This window comes from Lutra lutra, chromosome 7, assembly GCF_902655055.1.
Source record: "Lutra lutra chromosome 7, mLutLut1.2, whole genome shotgun sequence".
Classification (NCBI taxonomy): Eukaryota; Metazoa; Chordata; class Mammalia; order Carnivora; family Mustelidae; genus Lutra; species Lutra lutra.
Genome location: NC_062284.1, coordinates 51,040,807 through 51,060,705, shown reverse-complemented (window position 1 = coordinate 51,060,705; position 19,899 = coordinate 51,040,807).

The following is a 19,899-nucleotide window of genomic DNA, read 5'->3' as shown; positions in this document are numbered from 1 at the left end:
TTTTAAAAAGAATTAAAAGATGCAGATGTAGCTAATGTTACCCCCCCATTCTTTCATCCTCATTTTCCAGAAGTAACTACTCAAGAGATGTTAGTGAATATTTTCCCCCTGGATAGTTTTATGCTTTTTTTAAATTAAATTTTTAAATTTTTTTAATAAACAAATAATTATTTTTAGCCCCAAGGGTACAGGTCTGTGAATTGCCAGGTTTACACACTTCACAGCACTCACCATAGCACATTCCCTCCCCAATCTCCATAACCCCACCACCCTCTCCCGACCTCCCTCCCCCCAGCAACCCTCAGTTTGTTTTGTGAGGTTGTCTCTTATGGTTTGTCTCCCTCCCGATCCCATCTTGTTTCATTTATTCTTTTCCTATCCCTCAAACCCCCCACGTTGTATCTCCACTTCCTCGTATCAGGGAGATCATATGATAGTTGTCTTTCTCTGATTGACTTATTTCACTATATGCTTTTTTTTTTTAAAGATTTTTATTTATTTATTTGAGAGAGAGAGAGCACAAGTAGGCAGAGAGGCAGGCAGAGAGAGAGGAGGAAGTAGGCTCCCCGCTGAGCAGAGAACCAGATGTGGAGCCCAATCCCAGGACCCTGGTATCATGACCTGAGCCAAAGGCAGAGGCTTAATCCACTGAGCCACCCAGGTGCCCCTAGTTTTATGCTTTTATTAGCTTTGCATATACCTCAAACAATGTATATAAAATACATATAGTATACTACTTTGTGTTTTTGAAATGGACATAACTTAATTCATGTTGTGCATATCCTTTTGCCACTTACAATTAACAATCAACGTTGTTATTGACATTATCAACACTACTGCATCTAGATCCTGTTTGTTGATTTTCTATTATTGATTTCTATAAGTATATTGGATTATTTATTTTCCTTTATAAATGGACATTTAAATGTCCTGACAGTAATTGTACAAATAGTGCATTCATGAGTTTTCTTGGGCATCTTCCTTTGCCTATATATGTGTTTTTCTAGGATATATACTTGGAAGAATTCCAAATTGCAATATGTATGCGATTATCTCATTATCATAATAGTTTACACTTCCCACATTACCGGTGGAATTGAACGTCTCAAATGCTTAATGACCATTCACATTACTGCTTCTGCTACTCTGAGAATTGCTAGTTCATATCAGACTTGGAGAACATTTGTAAAAATAGTAAAAAAGAAACACCCCCCCCCACACACAAAAATTAAAAAAAAAAACAACAACCAAACTTCCTATATATCTTTAATCCAGTTTCCCCATGTATTAACATTACACTACAATTGTTTTTATAATTGTTTTTATAATTTATCATTTTGGAGGAACCTTTTAAAAGTTAATTTCAACATGGTGCCTCTATATAGCATTGTTTTTTGTTGCTGTCAAAATTCTCAACCTTGCTGTATTTGTTATTTTATTGCTGTGTAACAAACTACTACAAACTTAGTGGCTTAAAACAATGCCTATTTATTATTTCAAAGTACAGTAGGTCTGAATTTTGGCTCAACTGGGTTCTACGTCCAGTGTCTCACACTCCAGGAGTCAACCAGAAGCTGAGACTAGTGAAGACACATTGGTCTATTTCTTGAAAGTCAGTAGAGTTGGATTTCTTCTTAAAAAAAAAAAAAAAGATTTTATTTATTAATTTGAAAGAGAGAGAGCATGCAAATGGGGCATAGGGGCAGAGGGAGAAGGAGAAGTAGACTCCCCGCTGAGCAGGGAGCCCAAGTTGGGGCTCGATCCCAGGATCCGGAGATTGTGACCTGAGCCCGAGACAGATGCCTAATTGACTGAGCCACCCAAGAGCTCTAAAATGGGTTTTTTAATGGAAGAATAACCTTATTTTATACTTAGAGGCTATAGAAGTCTGGACATGTAGCTTTCACGATTTTATGAAAAATCAGGAGTTTATTTGAAATAAAAAGGAAATGTACCTGGTCCCATGTAGAGAGAACACCTGACCCCTGATAATTCCTGAACAATGAGGCGAATGAGGTCAGTGTGTGCATGGGCAACACATACCAGAATGTTCCTAATTTTTTACATTATCTTTTTTTACCCATCAGGTGTGTCCTTTGATCATGCCCAAACTCTGCCCCAGGGGTTTCCCAAGGTCTCCAGTGAGGTTCAGAGGCATCAGTCTTCTTGTCTTGGACCCCAGCCAGAAACAGAAGGCACAGAGCAGGCACCAGGCCTAACATCAGGATTTTTCTGTATACTTAGCACTGAACATTAACTGAGGGCATGCCAACAGTATCAGCCTACTGAGGAATGGGGGTGTGCAGGTTGATGTGGGCTTTTTGGTGCACCCAAAGCCGTTTTTCCAAAATACTTATTAAGAATTTCATTTTGGTTTTAACAATGGGAATTAAGTTGGTTAAAATACAAAAATAAAACCCATAGTTCTTCCTTAGTTTTTAAGTTTAAATTACATATTTTATTATTTATTCATAAATTCAGTAGATACCTGCCTGCATTTGGAGTATCTCACAAAGCTTTCTTGTGAGCCATGGTCATAATTCATGAAATGGATATATGGAGGAGGCTGAGCACAGGGAATCTCAGGTTGGGTCTTGGCTTGGGGCATAGAGAGCCTCACTTTTGCCTGTCACAGTCTCTGGATTGAGAAGAATCATTCCAGGCTAATGAAACACAAGTAATTGTGGTCTTCCAGGCGCATAAGTCAGTGATGCAACTCAAACTGTAATTCCCCAACCTAAGAGTTGTTTCTACTAATCCTTATATTTGAATGTTCTTTTGCTGTTCTACCATGCCAGAACACTTGAGTTAAAGAGAGGGGCTTGGGATGCCTGGGTGACTCTGTCATTGAGCGTCTGCCTTTGGCTCAGGTCATGATCCCGGCGTCCTGGGATCAAGCTCCACATCAGGCTCCCTGATCAGCGGGAAGCCTGCTTCTCCCTCTCCCACTCCCGCTGCTTGCCCTCTCTTGCTGTCTCTCTGTCAAATAATAAAATAAGTAAATAGAATCTTTAAAACTAAATAAAAAATAAAGAGTGGGGATTAAGCAGGAGTTAAAAGAGAGTCACTATTTCTCTAACACAGTGTCACTGATATGCTTTTGTTTTTCTAATTATACCATTACATGTCATTCTTAAAATTCACACCAGGCCTGCACCTAGACAACCTAGATCTCATCAGGCCTCATCAGTCTGGGGTTACTGATGGAATTGCTTTCATAGTAACCACCTGCTCAGGCACCTGGGTGGTGTAATTAGTGAGGTGTCCAACTCTTGGTTTTGACTCAGGTTGTGATCTCAGGGTTGTGAGATTGAGCCCTGTGTTGGGCTCCATACTCAGTGTGAGTCTGCATAACACTCTCTCTTCCTCTGCCCTTCCTTACCACCCCTGCCTGTGTGAAAGCACATGCTCTCTCTTAAATAAATAAATAAATCTTAAAAAAGAAAAATGGTAACCACCTACATCTCACATGATTATGCTCCCTCCTCCCCAAATCCCGCATGTATCAGTTGGAATTGTTGTGGCGGGACAGAAACTTCAAATAACAATGGTTGAAACCCGGTAAGTGTTTCTCTCCCACATTTCTTGTTCTAAAGTCCAATGACAGTCAACTTAAGTCTGATATGGCATTCCATGGTGTAAGATATCCAGTCTCTTCCTCTTTTATTGGTCAGTTTTGTTTTGCTCAAACCGAGCATGTGGCTTCCACGTCGGCATCCAAAATGTCTCCTCTTGTGTCAGCTATTCTGGCTCTATTCCAGCCATTATGAAAAAGAAAAGGAAAACAGAGGATTTCCCTTCCCTTCAAGGATATGTCTCAGAAGTTTCCCTCATTTCGATCAATTTCTGTGGACATCCCACTGTCTAGAAATTAGTCACGTGGACAATTTTACTTCCAAAGAAACCTGGGGAAGAAAACTCTTATTTTGGGTGATTGTGTGCTCAGGTAAAATTTGAGTTTCCTATTACAACCCCCAGAGGAAGACAGGAATGGCCGTATTGAGGGACAACACGTACCTTCTGCTCTACCCTACACTGTCCAGATGCTCTTAGAAGCTCGCTTATGTCATGTCTGCCCTATCTTGGATTCTCCAGGGGAGAGGATGGCTAGAATGGGTTGGAGTTGGGTATTTTTTTTCCCTTAGGTCAGTTAGCCTCTGATAATTCCCTAGCAGGTTAGCCTCAGGTTAATTAGTTTCTCCTGAGGGCAAAGTTTATTAAGAAAAACAGGGTGCATCTGGTAAGAAAACAGAGTGCTAAAAACAGAGGAAACATGGTTGCTTTCTCCCCTCCCTCCAAAAGCTCTAGGGGATTTTTCTGTGATGTGAGAAACCTATTCAAGCTTCGAGGAGTAAATCTCACAAAGTTGTGGGGCCTCCCCATGACTGGGTCTCTTGGAATTTTTAACTCTTGGAGTTGTCCATACTGAGCCTCCAGCAATTTATCAATGACAGTTCTGATTTTCCTACCCCTGCACTGCTTCCCACAGTGGTTTCCTCTGTTAAAGATAAAATGAGGTGTATTGAAATTTTCAGTTTATTTGAGCAAAAACCAATTTGAATCATTTGCTAAACCAGAGGTGTTAGGAGTGTTTCACCAAAGGAGTGAGGAGAAAGAGTTGTATAAAGAGATAAGGAGCAAAGGAAGGAAATTATTTAATTGGCTCTAGTTGACATGGTCCCTTTATCTGGGAAAACCTAGCTGGCTGCTTGTGTTTGGTTGTCCTTAGGTTTTAATTTTTTAACCTAGAGGCATTTCAGGCTTAGGTTTTGTTCTATTTACCTAGATGACTAAGGGATTAAAGCCCCTTCTGTCTAATGGCTCCCGTGGTCTAGTTACTTTAGCACCCTTCAGGAATCTCTCCTCCATTAAGGTGTTAGTCTCTGTATTTGTCTGTTAATCTCTCCAGTCTTGGGGACAGAGCTTTGCCCTCTCCTCAACTCTTTTACAGATCCTAGAAGAGTTGTTGACTTTTTAGTCTGTTGAGCTTTGTACTTGTTGCTAAGGAGGGGTGGCACCTTCCCACCTCCTTATGTGCATGTGGGAGGAATTCCTTGCCTCCAGAAGCTGGTTCTATCCTGCCATTCTACATTGTCTCTAGGAATTTGATTATTCTAGGTACCTCATATAAGTGGAACCATACCATATTCGTTCTTTTGAGTCTGGTTTATTTGCTTAATGTCTCAAGAGCCACCCATGTTGTTGCATGTATCAGAATTTCAGTCCTTTTTAAAGTGAAATAATATTCTTCTGTGTGTACACAGCACATTTTGTTTATCCGTTCATTCGTAGATGAACATTTGGGTTTTTCCCCATCTTTGACTATGGTGAATAATGCTCCTATGAATATTGGTGTGCAAATAGCTGCTTGAGTCTCTGACTTGACTCTCTCCTGTCACAGTGTAGAAACAGAATTCCCTCTCTCTTCAGGTGTTTCGTTTCCACAGAGAAGTGGAAAAGGGAGGGAGGAGTATTCTAGAGTCTGAGCATATTAATCTCAAGGAGAAACTATTTCCTAAGAGGCCATTTAAATTATTGAATGAGTTTAAGTTGGAACTGTACTAGATATGGAGTTAATTTGTTTATCAACTTCCCTGTGAGTGGTGCCTCGTGAGAATGGCAGGTTTGTTATCCACAACATAAAGACTTTGCCTTCTTTCCTACACATCTGAGTTATAGCATAAGGTAAATTTTAAGATTGTTCTGTATGGGGATCATTGCACTTAGGTTAGAAATATGACAAAAGTGTCCCTAATTGAGGCCAGCTAGACTTACCTTGGCAAGACTGCTGTACCTGAACATTGGTTTTCAGCTTTGCTTTCCAGACACTCAATTTTATTAACACACCCCAAATTAAGGAAATTTGTTGCTGTACATCATCCATATATTAACTTATAACGAAACCATACAAATTCAAATGAGAACTAGAGCTGCCAGAAAGACTAATTCTCATCCTTCGGTCATGATCCCATGTTATTTTAATGGGTTGCTTCCCACAGCAAGGGAACTTATGGTTAGGCAGGTTAATGAGTTTTGTCAGCTATCTGTGATGGCCTGATGCACACATCTCTAGTGAAAGGAATTTCCTATCATGGGTATAATGTGTTCTTGTTGGTTTTTTCGATAGTCAGGCTTCTGGCATGACACTAGAGTCAGTGATCCTGAGCTCTGGCTGAGCCTTAGAATTGCCTGTGGGGCTTGTTAAAGACACAGATGGCTAGGTCTCATTCATACCTAGTGAATCAAATAAATCGGCAGATGCTTCAGTAATTTTGTTAAGGTTTTACAAAAGATTCTGGTTCATGAGAGACAGTTTAAAATCACTGGACCAAACTTTTGCAGTTAGGTTTTAGCTATCACTTCAGGTTGACACTCTGGGTCATGGATTCTGTATTTCTATTACAGGTTGGCTGAAATAAGATTCTGCACGAGGAGTCAACACTCTATTCCTCAATTATAATCCTACCTAGAGATGCTCATACTTGGAAGTTTCAGTATGAGTTGTTAGTACATTCCCTGGATTCCTATAGAGGTCTGGAGTTGGTCAAGGCAGATGTTTAAAGACTGAATAATAATAACAGTGATGCTTAATTGCATTGAGAAAAACATTTCCTTAGGTCATATCAGATGTTTTACAGGCTAATCATTGCTTCCCAACATTTTTCTATTCTTCCTTTTAGCACTAAACCACAGTCTCCAGATTCCTGGCCTTCAGTGTGTCTTTGGCACTAAGTTCTGGCCAGTGTGATGTGAGTTGAAGAAATGGGAGCAAATTCCTCGCCATGTTCCCTCTAGAGAAAGCTGGCTCCCCTCTATCCTTTTTGCATTCCACACACTGGAGTACAGAGGTATGGTGAGCTGTCTGCAGCCAGCTGGACAAAGACAGCACTTAGAGCTGGAGAAATGGCAGAGCGATCATGTGGAAAGAACCCCAGTCCTTCAGTGATCACGTAGAACACAGCCACCTTCCCGTCCTGGACAGATTGCCTCCCCTGGATTGTTACAGAAAGGAGAGGTAAACTTTGGTCTGTCTGAGGTACGATGTTTTAGGACTCTTTGTTGTATCCGATTCTTCTGTACCATAATTATGACAGAAGCCTACAGGACCAGTAGTCTCGGTTCTTTACTGACTTGCTGAATTCCTGTCACTATACCTTTCTCCAAAATGCTACAGTCAGAATGTCAACAAATGAGACACTAACAGACTTTCACTGTCCCTTTTTCTAAACGTGAAACCTCACATCTTTCGGTGGTAGTAGATGATGGAAACTCTGTATCTTACTGATTGTTCAGCACCTCCCGAGGATCAACGAGGGAACATGTGCCTTTAGAACTGAGGCCTAGGTGTGTCTCCCTCTGCCTTCCCTAGAAATATTCCTTCAGACCCCCACACCCTCAGCATATAAAGACGCAGAAGGTATGAAGACACAGACATTGGATAGCATTGACTGATGACTTCCCATGGGCTAACAATGCTCCTTAAATTGCCCTTTACTGACATCAGTTTTATTCCTGGTATAGAGGCCTCTTCATGTCCAAGCTTCATTTTCATCTTCTCTCTCTATTCCCAGTAGGGAAAAAAATAATTCTTTCTCTTACTTCTCTTTTCTCCTTGAAATCTCCCCCTCTTATATTCTTAACGTCTATCCCTTTCTTAGAAGTGATCCCTCTCTTCAGGCTGAGCATAGAGCCTGGTTGATACTCACTATTTCTCTCTTTCTCTCCTTCTCCCTCTGCACCTTCCCACCTGAAAAAGAAAAGTGATCCCTCTATTTTGATATTTGTTTCACAAGCGTCTAGTCCAATAGTCATAACCTATTTTGCTTCATGAAATCCTCAAAACCTGCTTTTCTTCCCTCTGCTCTGGTACTATTATTAGAGCATATACTGAAGTGGTAAATTGCTTGTACTTACTTATAATGAATAAGTCTTAATAAGAGGAGGAAGGTGATCTTCAACAACTGAATAATGTCAAATATCGACATTTTGTAGTAAGGGTTAAGTCAGCACATATGTGTATGTACTCTCATTAGCACCACAAACGCCCTCGTTCTCTTGAAGTTTATATTCTAGTGGTTGAAAAACATAGTCTCAGAGTCCCGTCTCATGGAAAAGGTGTTCCTGAATTCAAAATCTCATTTGGATAAAGTATCTTTTATTTCTTGTGTTGATAGACTAGAGTCACTATCCAGCAGCTCTGTGTCACTGGAGGTATCTCCTTAGATCTCTTAAGAAGAACTTGATAATATTTATTAGTTTTTGTAATCTTCTAACCATGAAAACTAGGGTAGAATATTTATATATTCTGTTACATATCATATACTCAATGCAAGTCATAGAATGTACCAAATGCAATGAGAAGTATGAATTCAATTTTGCACAAAAATATGCAGGGGCAAATGAATAGGGTTCAACCTGGCATCATTAGTTTTCTTCAATAAGGAACAGCACAGGGATAGATGCAAGCTTCAGTTCTATACTCCCCCCTCATGTCATTTCATAATGTTATGCTAGGACAGAAGGGATGGAACAGGGGTGCCTGGGTGGTTCAGTGGATTAAGCCTCTGCCTTCAGCTCAGGTCATGATCTCAGGGTTCTGGGATCGAGCCCTACATTGGGCTCTCTGCTCAGTGGGGAGCCTGCTTCCCTCTCTCTCTGCCTGCCTCTCTGCCTGCCTCTCTGACTACTTGTGATCTCTCTCTATCTGTCAAATAAATAAATAAAATCTTAAAACAAAACAAACAAACAAACAAAAAGGGATGGAGCAACCATGCTCTCTTCTTGCTATACTATACTCTTCTGTTCTTATTCAACGACATAATGTCCATCACACATTTTTCTCTTTTTTTAAATTTATTTTTATTTATTTGACAGAGAGAGAAAGAGAGAGAGAGAGAGAGAGTGTGTGTGTGTGTGTGTGTGTGTGAGCACAAGCACGGAGAGCCACAGAGGGAGAGCGAGAAATAGGCTCCTCCCAAGCAGGGAGACCGAGAGACCGTGACATGAGCCAAAGGCAGATGCCCAACCAACTGAGCCACCCAGGTGCCCTACATCATACATTTTGAAGGAGAATACCAATTGGGTTTATTCTGGTTAGGAGACAAACACCATTTCTAGTTTTTCCCCTTACTTTTACAAATGCTGCTGCCTACATTCCTTCACTGAATAATTGAAATTTAAAATGAAGATTGTATCACCACTTCACACCCATTAGGATTGTTATTTAAAAAAAAAAAAAAAGAAGCTGACAAGTTTTGGTGAGGATTGGACAAACTGAAGCCACAGTGCATGGCCATTAGAATGTAAAACAGTGTAGCTGCTATGGAAAAGAATGACTGTATGACCCAGCAATTTCACTTCTGGGCATAGACCAAAAAGAATAGAACGTGAGGACTTGAACAGATCTTTGTGCATCCTTGCTCATAACAGCGTTGTTCACAATAGCCAAAAAGTCGGAGCAACCCAAGTGAGTGTCCATCGATGGATGAATGGATAAACACCATGTAGTATATATACATTCAATGGAATATTATTCAGCCTTAAAAAGGAAGGAAACTCTGACATATGCTATAACATGGATGAACCTTGAAGACATGCTAAGTGGAATAAGCCAGCCACAAAAGGACAGACACTGTATGGTTCTATTCACATGTGGTACCTAGAGTAGTCAAATTCATGAGACAGAAGGTAAAATGGTGGTTACTGGGGCAGAGGGGAGGGGTAAATGGGGGAGTTATTGTTCAATGCACACAGTGTTTCATTTTGCAAGGTGAAAAATTTCTGGAGACAGCCGCTGGGATGGTTGCACAAGAGCATGAATGCATTTACTGCTACTGAAGTATACACTTAAAAATGGCTACAGTAGTAAATTTTATTATATATATATATATATATATATATATATATATATATATATCTTAACACAATTTAAAAAATTACTGTTGCATCATCATTACTGGGATTCCAATTCCAACATAAAGAATAAATTGTGTGATTAAAAAAACTGTATAGGGGCACCTGGGTGGCTCAGCGGGTTAAGCCGCTGCCTTCGGCTCGGGTTGTGATCTCAGGATCCTGGGATCGAGCCCCGCATCGGGCTCTCTGCTTGGCGGGCAGCCTGCTTCCTCCTCTCTCTCTCTGCCTGTCTCTCTGCCTACTTATGATCTCTCTCTGTCAAATAAATAAAATCTTAAAAAAAAAAAAACAAAAAAAAAACTGTATAAATAATCCTTCTAGTTCCTTGATTCAAGTTTTCAATGTGTATGGATCAGACCACTTATCTGGGGAGAAAAAGATAATCTTATGATTATTTCATGCCTTGTATACTGTACTATATCATACTCTCACAAATATATTATGTGTTGTATAATCCCGAGACAGGTGAGATGAGAGTGGATCAGAGGAGAGGGCCCATAGCACATACCCAGGCTAGCCTTTGTGCAGAACTTCTTTGCTTCATGTATAGAAGGTTGACTCTTAGAGCATGTCATAAAATTTCTAAAGTTTGATGGGATCCTCATTCACGCAGACATTACAATTAAAAGCCCCAGGCTTCCATATGAAGAGTAGTTTCATTTTCTGGTGTTCTTTCCTTAGTCACTGAAATGGGTTCTGGCAGTCCTTGGCCCTAGGCCCTTAATTTACATCAAGTGATTGATAAAGTAGGCTCTTAGCTCTGAGTCTGAAGACAAGAATAAGGGCAGGGGAGGAAATGAGCAGATAGGATTTCAATGCAATGTGCAAAAGTAATAGACACTCTCCCTACCATCTCCCTTCACTACTTCTTATCCCATCTTCTGTAAGTTATTGAGATTCATAATTAAAGGATATTATGGAATTTCACAGACAAAAAGAGAGAAATTATTACTTGTACTGGACAGACAGATTTCTCTTATCATACAGATTCTCCAGCCTTTTTTGGAAGTGGCATATTCTCAGATGCAGCCACATCTACTGGCAAGTGAGGAAAGGAATCATAAACGAAGGTAACTGTGCCAGAAAGTGAGGAATTGTTTGGAGTTTTGTGAACAGTGATGTCTAATCCAAAGCAAAGATGTGGGAATCTACAGACATAGCATTGGGCAATTGAAAAGTACTTTGGGGAGCTTGCTATCCTGAATATTTAGGTATTTATCCTGAGATGTCCCCTATTAGAATCTACACCTTCATGTTCTCATTGTATTTCATTGTATGGAAAGAACAGAACAAGTGAAATGTCTACAAATATAGTACTGGAAAGTTGAATTGCACAACTTCTTGAGGAGCTTTGAGCTCTTTTCTTTTCAAATTATGTTACAGAGAAAGGTCATTCCAAGCCCAGAAACCCCTCATAATCATACTGGAGACACTTCACTAGGTCAATGCATTTTATTAGTTCTACTGAACTAGAGAGTCACATGAATACAACTCAGAAGCACACTCCAGACAACCATTTCCTGTTCCTCTTGGAGCTGGCTCTCCTTTCACTGCAGGCATTTGTCCTCATAACACACTCAAAATGTGCTAAATTACTTGACCTGTTTGAAACCACATCTCCAAGAGTCACCAAGGAACTGAGCCCACATTGCCTTTGCATGGTTAAAAGAAGGGAAGAAGGCAGTTGGTGAACATGAATGGGCTCAAAATGACCGTTCTCAATTTTAACTTGCAAGGATCAAGATGGAGCCGGTGATATCCGCCTATCATGACTTTTTAAAGAATACTTTTTTAGAATGGCCACTCGGGGGGCACCTGGGTGGCTCAGTGGGTTAAAAGCCTCTGCTTTTGGCTCAGGTCATGATTTCAGGGTCCTGGGATTGAGCCCCACATTGGGCTCTCTGCTCAGCAGGGAGCCTGCTTCCTCCTCTCTCTCTGCCTGCCTCTCTGCCTACTTGTGATCTCTCTCTCTGTCAAATAAATAAATAAAATAAAATAAAAAAAAGAATGGCCACCCGGCTTCATTGTGGAAGATGCTACTACCCTGCATATCATCATCTAAAACCATAATATTATTTACGTGAGCAGGAACAATTTCTTGAATATCATTTTGTCATCGGCAAGTGATAAGGACATGGCCCTGCCTATAAGAATAAGAAGAGTCATATTCACAGTCTGTCATTCTAACTCCTCTTGTTAAATTACAGTACACTCCTACTAGGTGCCTGCTCCTGTGACATTTCTTAACTCCGTTCTTACAAGGCACAAATACGTTGCTACGGATCTTTTGCAAGTCATCATATGCTATTTGGAGGAAGAAATATTCTCTGGCACAACAGAACTTGTCGTGGACATTTTCATCTTCATTCCATCAGTACAGTAGTTAGAATCAGTTACTGGTCTTTCAGGATTGATAATCATCTGTCTTTGGAAAGCTTCTTTGGTCAGAGGTCTGGGAGGTCCTGAACTGTGCATTTCCACCAAGTAACCTTCAAACTGTTCTATCTCTTCCTCTGACTCATCGAGTTGGACACGTCAACTTTTTAAATTGCAGGGGCTGCAGCAGCAGGAGCAGCAGAGCCAGGGTCCGCGCAGCGATCAGAATCCGCATGTTCTCTGGTGGGGACTAGGAGAGAGAAAGAGATGGGTGCCACCCCCGCACTCTGCCTGCTTCTGTTCCCCAGCGAAATACCTTCATTTCTCTCTCCACCCTGTGTGCCTGTTCTGCAATTATGGTAACCTCACCATCAGAGATCTCAGTCCTCGCTTTCCTGCTTCTCTATGGGTCCTCTTGTCTGCTTACCCTGCTCAGGTCACACCGATATCCCCTGGGACTTTAAATACACATGAGCAAGTGTCTTTGCTACACAAATGTGTAAACTGAGATGACGTACATTTTTTAAAAATTGTGCTACTTTAGGGGCTCCTGGGTGGCTCAGTTGGTTAAGCATTTGATTCTTGATTTCTGCTCGAGTCATGATCTTAGGGTCGTGGGATTGAGCCCCACGTCGGGCTCCCTGCTGAGCGTGGAGCCTGCTTAAGATTCTCTCTCTCCCTCTCCCTACTCCTCCTCCCACTCTCACACTCTCTCTTAAAAAAAAATTGTCCTACTTTAAAAAGAAATGAAAATAACTAATTTGGTACATACTCACGAAGCATGTTGTCACTAAGCTTCATGGTCATGATGTTAAATAATTTAAAACTTTCCTTGCAAGAACCAGGGCAGCAGTAACATGTGTCATAGGAATTATGTCCCATTGATGGACATCAGGGCATATAGACAGCCCTTTAGTGCAAAATGTCATCTTTCACAGAGAGCTCCTGGGCCCAGCTATCATTTTCCACTTCTATTCCAAATCACTAATTAATTAGTAATTAGCAATCATATAATAATTAGATCATTATAATCAAATTATTATATATTATATATGTTATATAATCTAATTATGATATATCATATATTATAATCTAATTATTATATAATTGCTAATCACTAGTAAGTAATTAGATTTCCACTTCTATTCCAAACCACTAATTAATTAGTGATTAGTGATTATATAGTAATCTAATTATTATTATCACTAATCACTAGTAATTAATTAGTGATTAGACTTCCACTTCTATTCCAAATCACTAATAATTAACTAATAAGTTAGTTAATCACTAATTCTCCAAGGAGGCTTTCCTCCCAGAGAAAGACAAGTACCTTAGGTGTGCTGGATAGCAGGCTTCCAGTCCTTCCTCAGGCTGTGGTCTCTTTACCTCGCTCAGTCTTTTTCTTGTCTCTGCTTCAGAGAAGGGATGTTTCTGGGTCTGTGCTGGAGAAATCCTAATATGGGGGGCATTGGCTTCCTCTAAGAATACAGGAGTTTGGAGTGGGAAGGGAGAAAAACAGGTCAGAGCAGCTGAAATACATACATTCTTGGGGTCACCCCAAAATAAAAGAAAAACAATAAATAATCATGGCTGGCATAATGAGCAAGCATGTGCCAAGCACTATGCTAAGCACTAAATACATATGGCCATCTTCATCATCCAAACAACGTTTGATAAACATGTTTTCCTTGAGTATTTTTTGGTTTGCATTGTAATTAGCATCTCTTTGTGAAAGGAGGTTGCTTAAAATCTTAGGCTGGCCCCAGCAGAACCCTGATTCAAGCCCAGGTCACCAATCTTGCTGAATGTCCATTATCTCTGTTCTTCACTGCTCTTCTATGGCCTTTATCAGTCTAGTTTCCCTTCCTGAGACCTACATGTACCTCCTTCTCCACATTGTCTTTGTAACTATCAGAAGACACTGACAGAAACAGAGATCACGAAAGTGGCCAGAACCAGAATTGTCTTGGAACCACTAGAGTGCTGTGAGAAATTGGCCGCCATGGCACGAAGCCTAACTGTGTTGTTGCAGGAGTGGTGTCCTGGATTTCCTCACTCCACTGTGCCCTTGGCCTCTGTAAGGCAACCTGAGGGATTCTCTAATACTTGTAACCTGGAGACCCAGACTGACGTGCAGATGCAGACTGAGAACCTCTGATTCCAGGGTGGACGCAACCTGTGTGTATATGAATAGAATTAAGTCAGAGAAGAGAGGGGTTAAAGAAAGGCAGATGCTGGGGGCACACGTGAGCCAGTGGAGAAAACAGGAAGAGTGAAGGCAAGAGAGCAGTGAGTCGGACTGGAAGGAACAACTGGCCTACGGTGGTGCTGTGAGAGTGGACAGTCTGGTGTGTGACCATATTCAGAAACCCTCCCTCCCATCCCTGCTTGCACACTCTCATCAGGCTCCCCAGGGCCTCTCTTCAGGAGAGTGAGCCCATTGTGACAGTCCAGGAGCTTAGCACACATTCCCACAAAGGAGAACCTAGAGCCTCTGCAATGTTGTGGACTGGAGAGAACAGGACGGCAGGTGCATGGACAGCGGGGCTCAGGGTCCTGCTGAAGACACGCTCTCAAACTCAGGTGTAAGAAAAGTGTGAACTTCTTTAAATCCAACATGTCTGCACCAAAACCCCAGCTCTTATGGATAGCAGTGAAACTTACCTCCATCAGTATTTTCGGTGTTTTCTGCCTTTCTTAATTAAGAAAAGTCAAAGTATCTGAATTTGTCCTGGTAAAACAGAAAGTTCCGTTTTGGGATGTGGATGTTGAGTGGCAACATCACAGATTCTCTTGATGTTACAAATTGTCTTAATATGGAACCTAGTGTTGTTGTTACCTCACCTTCTAGATAACATTCTTGAAATTTAACACAAAAGCCATTAACATCCCTTGGAACTATCAAGACCCCAAAGTATGACAATTTCTTGTGTTATGAAGAACTTCTCTTTCATCAGAGTACTATTTATCATGTGTATGGGAGAAAACCACCTGAGGCTGAGGAAATAACTAAAAGGATCAGAAGAGATAGCGCCTAACCCCACTAGCCAGGCTGGAAAAAGTCGAAATTCGTGGGGCAGTAGATAGAGTACTCAGGAAGGTCTTGCCTCAGTAGTGGGGAATAATCAGCCCTAGACCACGACTGCTCTACACCCACCTAACAAATCAAATGGATCAATGTGGTTGCAAATAGCTTATGTGTATCCCAGAAAAAAGTTGAACAAGATTTATGGGAATACAAAAATATCCTTACGAGGTAAACCAACAAGGTAAAATTCACAACATCTGGCATCCAATCAAAAATTACTAAGCATGAGGGGCACCTGGGTGACTCAGTCAGTTAAGCGTCTGACTTTGGCTTTGGTCATGATCTCAGGGTCCTGGGTTTGAGCCCCATATTGGGATCCCCATTCAGCAGGGAGTCTGCTTGTCTTTCTCCCTCTGCCTCTCCCCCTGCTTGTGCTCTCTCTCTCTCAAATAATTAATATCTTTTTTTAAAAAATGACTAAGCATGAAAGGAAGCAAGCAAGTACAAACTATAATGAGGACAATAATCATTCAATTGAATGTGACCCCCAACGGGCACAGAATAAAGACATTAAAACTATCATTATAACTGTCCTTCTTATATGCAAAAAATTAAGTAGATTCATGGACAATAGAAAAAAATCAAACTTTAAAGATGAAAACTAAAATGTGTGAGATGAAAAATACTCCAGATGGAATTAATGGCAGATTAGATATTGCAGAAGAAAGTTTAGTGAATTTGAAGGGTCTAAGAATGATCCAAGTGAACAAGAAAACAAAACAAAACAAAGTGAAAAGAGCATCAGCAAGCTGTGGAATGAATTCAAGTGACCTCAGATGGAAAATTTGAGTCCCTGAAAAAGAGAAACAGGGGGATAGAAAAAAAAATGAGAAGAAGTAGTGGCCAAACACTTTCAAAAGTTGATGGAAAGTATAAGCTCACAAATCCAAAAAAGCTCAAACTCCAAGCACAAAAATAAAGGAAACCATACCAAGGCACATCATAACCAAATTGGAAAGAAAAAAACCCCACCTAATAATGAAAAGAAACCCTTAGAGGCAGCCTCAGAAACAAAGACATGCTATGCCTGGAGAAGCAAAGATAGGGGTGATGTTAGATTTCTCTGAAACAATGTAAGTAAGAATAGAGTAGGAAAACATTATTAAAGTACTCACAGTAAGAAAATTAGACATAGAAATTCTATACATGGCAAGAATATCTTTAAAGCACTAAGGCAAAATAAACACATTTGCAGATTGCAGAGTTAAGGAATGCATCACCAGCAAACACTCACTACAAGAAATTTCAAAGGAAAGGCAAAGAGGTAGAAAATTATGCCAGTTGGAGATGGGAATCTACACAGAAGAATGAAGAACACTATAAATGGTAACTCCGTGGGCAAATGACTATGATTTTTTCCTTATTATTTAAACTTATTTTAAATAAAACAGTCTAGGGGTGCCTGTGTGGCTCAGTCCATTGAACATCTGACTCTTGATTTTGGCTCAGGTCATGATTTCAGCATCATAAGATCAAGCCCAGAGTCAGGTTCTGTGCTCAGCATGGAGTCTTCTTGTCCCTTTCCCTTCTCCTCTGCCCCCTCTGCCTCTACCCAACTTGTGCACGCTCTCTCTCCAGTAAATAAAATCTTTAAAAAGTTGAATAAAATAAAACAGACTAAACAAAACCTGTAGCAAAGTATAATGGGAGTTATATGGTATTTCAACATAAAGTGAATGGCGAGCAATAGCATAAAATCTGAGAGGAGAGGAATGTGAGTATATTATTGTAAGGTTTTTATATTGTAAGTGAAGTAGTACAGTATCAGTTGAAAGCAGGCTATGATAAGACATAGGTACATTCTGTAAATCCTAATGCAAGCACTGAATTAAAACAAAGAGCAATAGCTAAAAATTCAACAAAGAGATAAAAATGGAATCATAAAAATTTGATAAATCAAGTGAAGGCCCCAAAATCAGAAAAAGGGATCAAAAGATAAAAGGGACAAATAAAACAAAGAGTAAGAGTTAGACTCCAACTAACCTATATCAATAATCTCATTAAATACAAATGGTCTTAGCATACCAGTTAAAAGCTCATGATAGACCAGATTTAAAAAAAAAACAAGTTTCAACATATACCATCTACAAAAATTACACTTCATATGAAGATTCAAATAGGTTAACCGTAAAGGATGTCAAAACATGTCCCATTGCACTGCTTGTCAGAACAAAGCTGGAGTGCTAGAGCAACATCAGACAAAGTAGATTTCAAAGCAAAGAATATTACCAAGGCTAAAGGGGGTCACTTCTGAATGATGAGAGGGTCAATTAAACAACAAGACATAACGGTTCTCAATTTTTATGGCTCTAAAAATAGGGCTTGAAATTACACAAAGCAAATACAGGAAGAACGATAAGGAGAAGTGAACAAACCCATAATTATAGTTTGAGCTTTCAATATCCACTTCTCAGTAACTACTAGATAAAGTAGGCAGGAAATCAGCAAGAATATTGAAGACTTGAATGATATTAACAACAAATTTGCCCCAACTGACATTTATAGAATACTCTGTACAACAAAAGCAGAATACACACTTGTTCAAGTACCTGCAGAACATTTACTAGGATACACCAAATTTTCTGCCACAAAACAAGTCTTAATAAACTCAAAAGGATTTAAGTTAAACAAGATACAGTCTCTGACACTGAAACGAAAATAGAAATGAGTAAGAGAAAGACCTCTCAAAAATCTCAAAACATTTGGGAACTAAATAAACCAATTCTAAATAACCCATAGAACAAACATGAAATCAGAATGGAAAGTAGAAAATATTTGATCTGAATACTGTTGAGAACAATAACACAGCATAGCAAAATTTATGGGATCCTATTAAAGCAGTATTGAAGAGAAAACTGATCAACACTACACATCCATAATAAATGCAATGCTTCTATCTATCTATCTACCATACACACAACATAGATGAATCTCAAAATAATTCAACTAAGTTAAAGAAGCCAAACAAAACATCAAACATAGGGTATGATTTCATTTCTATAAAACTCTAGAAAATAGAAACGAATCTATAATGAAAAGAAAACAGATCAATAGTTACTGGGAGATGGAGGTGGGGACACGTGAGAGGAAGGAATAACTGAAGGACATGAAATTTGGTAAATGTTGGATATGATTTAAAGGGCATAGACATATGTCAAAGCTTAGGAAATTAGACAATTTAAATAAATTCTGTTTATCATATGTTAATTACATCTCAATAAAGCTGCTTTAAAAAATTAAAATATAAAGTCATATAACAAGTCTTAGTGGTGATTGACTGATTATCTGCCACATAATTTTGAATTTTGTTATCAGGGAGGAAAAAACAAAGACTTGGGCAGAGGTTAGGGACTTGGAACAGGGATCACCATATAAAGAAAAGAATTGTAGGGAGTTTGAGGAATTTGGGGGCTGATCAAAGAAAAAGATTTGGCCACAGTGCAGCAGGAGCACACAACAAATTTTATTTGGGTGCTGCTTGGCAGGTTTGCATGTGGGTGAAAGTCCCTCCCAGCAGGAGACCTCCCAGAGACTACAGTGTGGTGGTGAGGTATCATCCTGAAGGGAGTGGGGAGCGAGAAAACTCCCAGCATAGAGGGAATTAAGAGGGAGGCTTATATGTCTAAAAGATGGCACTCAGCAGAACTCAGGGGAATCTCTATGTCAGGCAGCTCCAATGGGCAACAGCAGCTTGTGGGGTTTTTGTTTGTTTTATAGCTACAATGTTTATTTACCACGTGCCTTACAGATGTTGGATATAGTTTTTTTTTTTAAGATTTTTATTTATTTATTTGAGAGAGAGAGAGATCACAAGTAGGCAGAGAGGCAGGCAGAGAGAGAGAGGGAAGCAGGCTCCCTGCCGAGCAGAGAGCCCGATGCCCGCCTTGATCCCAGGACCCTGAGATCATGACCTGAGCCAAAGGCAGAGGCTTTAACCCACTGAGCCACCCAGGCATCCCATGTTGGACATAGTTTTATGGGGTATGCAAAGCATACATGTTCTAACAGGCAAAAAATATACTCACTAAAGATAGATTTAAAACAGTTGGATGGGTAAAAATCTGAGCTTGACACTGGTGATCTTTTGAGACTATGTGTCCCACTTGCTATAAAGAAGTAAACATAGGGCTGATATACAGGGACCATCTTTGGTTCATTTATATAACATGAACCCTCCTCAGAGTGCACTAGAAAAAAAATCCACAGGCCACCCCTTGAACTTAGAATCCAGCCCTTACATCTCTCCATTTGAGGGTGACATGAATCCTGGGTCAAGAATTGCTTGGGGAATCTGGGTGGCTCAGTGGGTTAAAGCCTCTTGCCTTCGGCTCAGGCCATGATCCCAATGTCCTGGGATCAAGCCCTGCATTGGGCTCCCTGCATCAGGCTCTCTGCTCAGCAGGGAGCCTGCTTCCCCTCTCTCTCTGCCTGCCTCTCTGCCTACTTGTGATCTCTCTGTCAAATAAATAAATAAAATCTTAAAAAAAAAAAAAAGAATTACACTACCCTCAAAGAACATT